Raw genomic sequence first — 7,558 nt, 5'->3', positions numbered from 1 at the left:
GAGAGAGAGAGAGAATCGGGTGAGACAGAGGGAGCAGCGAGGGAGACGAAGGAAAAAAAACAGGGGCGCGAGACAGGGCCTGGTGTCGTCGGGTTGGTCGCCGGTGTGAGGAGGCAGGGAGCGGGGGGCTCAGGTGCTGCTGTTGTTCGCCGGCGACGGCTGGATCGGGATGGGGCTTGCTCCGGTGAGATGCATGCAGAGGAGGCGGGGGTCGAGAGGCGCGGGAGGTGACGAGGCGGCGGCAGCTCTCTCGATCCCTTCGGGGATCAAAGCAGGAGGAGGGGGGCTCGCTGGTTGGTCCGGGATGGATCCCGAGGATCCAGGTGGAGTGGCGGCAGGGAGGAGGTATGGATGGGACAACCATCCTAGATTCTAATAGGGTTAGGTTGATTTGGTAGGTGGTGGTCTTATATATATAGCAAGTGGATTTTTATAGGGGCATTTGGTCCCTCTGATTTTAATCAGACGAATCCGGATAAATAGACTAGGGCGTCCAAACAAAGAAATGAAGAAATTTTAGGGATGCTTGGGGATGATCCGGACCCAATGGTCACGACTGAGCGGTTCGGGTTCGGGACAGCTTTCGGACGCGCGAGGGGTTTGATGAAAGGCCAAAGATAAAAGGGGGGGGGGTTAGGAGGGGGTTTTGGAGCCTCTGATCGCGACCCATGGATCCGATCGAGAGGGAGGATAGGTAGGCCTAGGTGGGCTGGTTGTGACTATGTAGAAGGCCGAGGGCTGCGGGAGAAGAGAGAGAGAGAGACCCGGCAGCAGTTTTCGGAGACCGAAAACGTCCGACGAAAAGACCGGCTATATTGTCGCTATAGTTATCCGTTGGGACGTCAAACGGACTCCGAATGCGATGAAACTTGGCAGGTGGCCTACTGACAACAAAACAACACCACATGCCAACTTTCAACCCATTTTGAGAACATTTTTCGGCCACTTATAAAATACTATTTCGGACATGTCGCGGGCGTGTGCGAGTGTGGTTGGGCTCAGAATGGACAACGGGGAGAACTGGAAAAACTTGGACGAATGCAAGTTTTTAAAAACATGACGATGCAATGCACATGATGACATAATAAGATACAACACACAAGCGAATGACATGGCAACAACGTGCATAACTGGAAGACACCGGTTCAAGAAACTAGAATGAATCTCTTGAGTGTTGAGGTGGGCATAGCTGGATAAATCTGTTTTCCACTTGCCCTTGTCCATAGCAGAAAACTCTTCCTTGGCACTATGCTTTGATAAAGCGATAGGATTGCCAGGGCTGGTGTGGCCGATGCGAGTGACAATGACGTCGTCTGATTGTTCCTCAGCGGCTTTGGCCGGGCTTGGCGGTTTATCTACGGCTTTGGCTAGGCTTGGCGAGTCAGTAGCACGGCCGGTGGGATCCTCTTCCATCGGTTCAGCAAAGGTATCATGGTGTTCTGGTGGCGGATCATCATGTATGTCATCAACGTTCGTCTCAAAACTGTTCTGGATTATCTTCAGCCGGGTTATCATCAGTCGGGTTATCATCCGCTGGTTTATTCAATTTGGCCTTTTTGCTGGGCCTGACCTTGGCTCTGAAACGAAAATATATAAAGGTTAGTATAACACACAAGTATAAAGTGTCAAAAGGTTAAGTTCAAAGCGTTTACCCAGGAACAGTCTTAAGAGGAGGGAGCCGTGTGGTCATTGACTCGCCAGATGATGAATGAGGCGTTCCCTGATAATTTGAATCGGACGGATTAAGAGGTTGTCGGAAATAGCCTGCCTTGGGATAAGAAGTATCAGAAGTATGTGAGACCTCAGATTGACGTTTCCGAACCGGAGTGTTCGGTAAACCGGTTGAAGTGCTGAAGTGACTACTTGGCCGCTGTGCCAGGTTGTGCGGCGAGCTTCGTGTTGCTGCTTCTTCAAAAGAAAGTTTGGATCCAAGTGAGCTAGGGGGTGAGAAAATCTTACTTTCTGGTTTGCTTGACGGATTTTCTATGTTGGCAGAGGATCTGAACCGGAGGAAAGAATAATTACCTCTGCGACATCGGCTTGGCTGCCTTCAACGTCATCCTGATAATAGTCATTGTCAATGAGGTGTATGAAAAACGAACCAAGAGAGTCAAGTTCTACCTCTGAGTCCGGATTATCTGGGTCATCATCAATGTTCGGTTCAGAGGGTTCAACGTTTTTCTTCTTGGCAGGTTTTTAGTAACCTTGGTCTTGGGGCGAGGCGTCTTGGCCGGTTTGTCCTGTGGTTTCTTCTTCCAGAACGGATCATCGCCCTGTCAAAGATGGAATTTTTTTTGAGAGAATATTTAAAGGGATCAAGCTAAAACAAAAGGTTATATGGTTCTTACAATTGGCGGTTTATTCGAAGTGCAGAAAGGACTTAGCCCTGCCTTGCTGCAAACAGCCTCCGGTTCATTCAATATTTTCTTGACAGCCTCAGTAACTTCAGCCTCTGTTAGCTGAATGTTAATATGGCATTGAGGATCTTTCAAGTCCCCTGTGTACTCACACATTAAATCAGGGCGCCGGCTTAAAGGCAGAATGCTCCAGGATATCCAGCAGCGAACAAAGTCAACTCCAGTTAAACCGTTTGCCATAAAGGCTCTGAGTTTTGAGAGTTGTGCTGCGTAGCTGGATCATTCCTTTGCACTCAGCCTCTGAGGAAATGGATGTGTGTTGCTAAGCCGGTGAGGAGGATAACCCGGCAGAGGATTCTGATCAGTTGGAGACGTATCTCGGCAATAAAACCAAGTCTGACTCCAATCCTTGGGGTGACTATGAAGCTTGGCGTGAGGGAAACTAACATCCTTCCTCTTTTGAATAGCCATTCCACCAAGTTCAGTATTGGGTCCGTCTGTAAACTCTGTACGACGGTTCAAGTAGAAGAAATCCCTAAACAGTTCAACTGTGGGCTCTTCTTGAAGATAAGCCTCGCAAAATACTTGGAAATTGCAAACATTGGACACAGAGTTTGGTCTGATGTCCTAAGGATGGATTTGGAAGCTAGCAAGCACATCTCAGATTTTTTTTGATCCGGGAGGGCTAAACCCTCGACCCAGGTGGTCAACGAACGCGACTACTTCTCCATCCTTGGGCTCAGGAGGATTTTCCGGACCATTGGCCCTCCAGTGGATGACTTCTTTCTTTGCTAAAACGCCGGTTGCAACGCATCCGGTTAGTTGTTCTTCAGTAACCCGGGAAGGGACCCAGTTACAAGCATAAAATTGTTTGGCCATTTCAAATGAAAAGCTGGAAAAATATCAAATGCTGGTTTAAGGTTTATGACAGACAAGCATAAAGCGACGCAAGATCAGAAGGAGAAGACGAAGGCGGATGCACATTGTTAAACCGGAGCCTGACATTGGAGGGGTTACAAAGATAAAAGAATCGGCGGTTTAAGAGGGGACTAATGGTACCTGCCAGATTATCATCTTCTACCTGCCGGATTATTATTTTCTAAAAAAAAGTTAAACTGCCTACATTGGTATGGAAGGTACAGATCTAAAATATCTAAGTAAGGGAAAAACAAGTTTCACATATCGATATGGTAATTTCAGATCTGCAGTGTATCAGTAAATCAAAATATATTCAAACTTAAAATACAGGTGTTTAAGTAGTTCATCGGGTCCAGATGAGTTTTTTCTATACGAAGAAGATGTTCTAAGGATGCAAAAAGGAATTATAACTACGACTGCGCAAGAAAATGTCAGATCTGAGATCGCCATTTACACTACGGAGATGAACAGAGAAGAACAACTTCGAGCTCTGATGAACACCGAAACCCTAATGGCGGATCTAGAGCAAGGAAAAGGGAAACTTACTATTGCTGGCGAAATAGCGAAGGCGCGTCGCGTTTCTCTAGTACGTTCAGGTTGATGCAGCGGCCGGAGATGAAGTCGAGGGCGGAGCTTGACGACGGCGGCTGCGCGTAAGGGTCAGGTCGGCACAAGGAAGAATAAGCGAGGAGGCACGGGGGGGGGGATGAAAAGTACCCCTTGGTCTTATTTATAAGGTGAAGGGATACGTGACAGGCGCGAAAGTCGAGGAGCCCAAAAGTTGGATATGTGACAGAGTTGTCGCCTCGATTGTCGGAGGCTCATTAATGAAGGTGAGATATACAATTTTTAATAACAGGTGATGTCATGGTGGTTTATTATGAACTTGGAAGATGACATCATGGCGGTTCACAAGATTTATGCGAAGGTGCTGAAGGAGGAATTTTCTAAGTGTTGAAGATTGACATGAACAGGTTCAAATCAATCTAGGGCCTAATGTTGGGGATATTACTACTAAGTATAAACCGGCCATGAGGGGCCGGGTTATGCCCACAATGAGTTAGTCATGTTTGAAGCCCATGAAGACAAGGAGTATGACGCTTTACGGAGGAGATCTAACATAGAGGCCTGGGGCCCAAAGGCAGATTAGGGCCCGTAGACATAAACCTCCATATGATATCTAACTTGTGTTGTAAGACAAGAAAAGGTAGAAACCGAGCCAGACACGTTTATGAGCCGGCCTCGGGATTCTGTAAACCGCCGGGCATCAACCTGTGTATATAAGGGGACGAACCGACGGCGGTTTAAGGAGAACAAACAACAACTCAAGAGCCAGGCAAAGCGGATTTGCTTCCTGGTCATCGAAACCCTAGCAATTCCATCACAACTGGAGTAGGCTTTTACCTTCACCGTAAGGGGCCGAACCAGTATAATTCCTTGCATCCCTTGTTCCGCTTTAACCCCTGTAAGCTACTACGTTGCGATGGATCCACGACTAAGTCCTTACGCTAGGACATCTGCCGTGACAAACCAACGACGGGTACAATAGTGATCCAGGAGTGGATCACTGGACATCGGTCAAAAATATCCTTAGTGGAATAAGGAAATGTTTCTCGGTTATGGAGGTGATAAATAGTTCGTCGTAAAGAGTTACGTCGATGCAAGCTTTGACACCGATATGGATGACTCTAAGTCTTGATCTAGATACATATTGAAAGTGGGAGCAATTAGTTAGAGTAGCTCCGTGCAAAGCATTGTAGACATAGAAAATTTGCAAAATACATACGGATCTGAATGTTGCAGACCCGTAGACTAAACTTCTCTCACAAGCAAAACATGATCACTCTTTGGGTGTTAATCACATAGCGATGTGAACTAGATTATTGACTCTAGTAAACCCTTTAGGTATTAGTCACATGAAGATGTGAACTAATCAAATAAAGATGTGAACTATTGGTGTGAAATCACATGACGATATGAACTAGATTATTGACTCTAGTGCAAGTGGGAGACTGAAGGAAATATGCCCTAGTGGCAATAATAAAGTTGTTATTTATATTTCCTTATATCATGACAAATGTTTATTATTCATGCTAGAATTGTATTAACCGGAAACTTAGTACATGTGTGAATACATAGACAAACTGAATGTCACTAGTATGCCTCTACTTGACTAGCTCGTTAATCAAAGATGGTTAAGTTTCCTAACCATAGACATGAGTTGTCATTTGATTAACGGGATCACATCATTAGAGAATGATGTGATTGACTTGACCCATCCGTTAGCTTAGCACTATGATCATTTAGTTTGTTGCTATTGCTTTCTTCATAACTTATACATGTTCCTATGACTATGAGATTATGCAACTCCCGAATACCGGAGGAACACTTAGTGTGCTATCAAACATCACAACGTAACTGGGTGATTATAAAGATGCTCTACGGGTGTCTCCGATGGTGTTTGTTGAGTTGGCATAGATCGAGATTAGGATTTGTCACTTCGATTGTTGGAGAGGTATCTCTGGGCCCTCTCGGTAATGCACATCACTATAAGCCTTGCAAGCAATGTGACTAATAAGTTAGTTGCGGGATGTTGCATTACGGAACGAGTAACATGACTTGCCGATAACGATATTGAACTAGGTATGATGATACCGACGATCGAATCTCGGGCAAGTAACATACCGATGACAAAGGGAACAACGTATGTTGTTATGCGGTTTGACCGATAAAGATCTTCGTAGAATATGTAGGAACCAATATGAGCATCCAGGTTCCGCTATTGGTTATTGCCCGGAGATGAGTCCCGGTCATGCCTACATAGTTCTCGAACCCGTAGGGTCCACACGCTTAACGTTCGATGACGATTGTTATTATGAGTTATGTGATTTGATGTACCGAAGGGTGTTCGGAGTCCCGGATGAGATCACGGACATGACGAGGAGTCTCGAAATGGTCGAGACGTAAAGATCGATATATTGGAAGGCTATATTCGGACATCAGAAAGGTTCCGAGTGATTCGGGTATTTTTTCGGAGTACCGGGGAGTTACGGGAATTCACCGGGAGAAGTAATGGGCCTTATTGGGCTTTAGTGGAGAGAGGGGAGAAAGGACAAGAGGTGGCGTGCGCCTCCCCCTGCCCAAACCGAATTGGACAAGGGGTGGGGGTGCGGCCCCCCTTTCCTTCTCCCTCTCCCTCTCTTTCCTTCTCTCTTACTCCGAATAGGAAAGAGGAGGGGAATCCTACTTGGACTGGGGAGTCCTAGTAGGATTCCCCACACCTGGCGCGCCTCCTTAGGGCCGGCCACCTCTTCCCTCCCCTCCTTTATATACGTGGCCAGGGGCACCCCATAGACACGCAAGTTGATTGTTTAGCCGTGTGCGGTACCCCCTCTACAGATTTCCACCTTGGTCATATCGTTGTAGTGCTTAGGCGAAGCCCTGCGTCGGTAACTTCATCATCACCGTCATCACGCCGCCGTGCTGATGAAACTCTCCCTTGACCTCAGTTAGATCTAGAGTTCGTGGGACGTCACCGAGCTGAACGTGTGCAGATCGCGGAGGTGCCGTACCTTCGGTGCTAGGATCGGTCGGATCATGAAGACGTACGACTACATCAACCGCGGTGTCATAACGCTTCCGCTTACGGTCTACGAGGGTACGTGGACAACACTCTCCCCTCTCGTTTCTATGCATCACCTAGATAGGTCTTGCGTGTGCGTAGGATTTTTTTTGAAATTACTGCGTTCCCCAACAGATAGAACACAAATCATAGAGTCTAGCTCATGTATCTCCTCTTGTGAGATTCCTCCTAGAGAGAAGACTCCATGGAGTACAACCCCTACATGGGAAGATCCGTCTAGGGATACAAGACCCCTACACGGGAAGATCCATCTTGGATGCAAGACCCATCTCTCCGTGAGATTTGGACGAACTATCTTTGTATCTTTATTTCCCTTGTTGTTTTGGGATCTTGATGCATCCCATGTATTGCTTGTGATTTGAGGAGTACTTGGTGTGGATCTTGTCCATTAACGTGTTTTTCCTTGTGATTTCCCACATTTCCCCCTTGTGTTATTTGTTGTTCCTCCTTGAATCCACCTCCAGTTCGTGAAGATTGAGCCACATAGGGTCTCTACCCTACATCAGAACACATCTTTTCATCTTCCATTGACCTCCATGTGTTAGAGGGTGACTTGAAGAAACCCTTCTGACTTTTGGACGAAATCATCGATCGCCCTATTCTCATACATCCATCTTCGATCCATCTATGAAAGATATAT

Source organism: Triticum dicoccoides, chromosome 5A (assembly GCF_002162155.2).
Source record: "Triticum dicoccoides isolate Atlit2015 ecotype Zavitan chromosome 5A, WEW_v2.0, whole genome shotgun sequence".
Lineage (NCBI taxonomy): Eukaryota > Viridiplantae > Streptophyta > Magnoliopsida > Poales > Poaceae > Triticum > Triticum dicoccoides.
Note: the sequence above shows the minus strand (reverse complement) of the source record.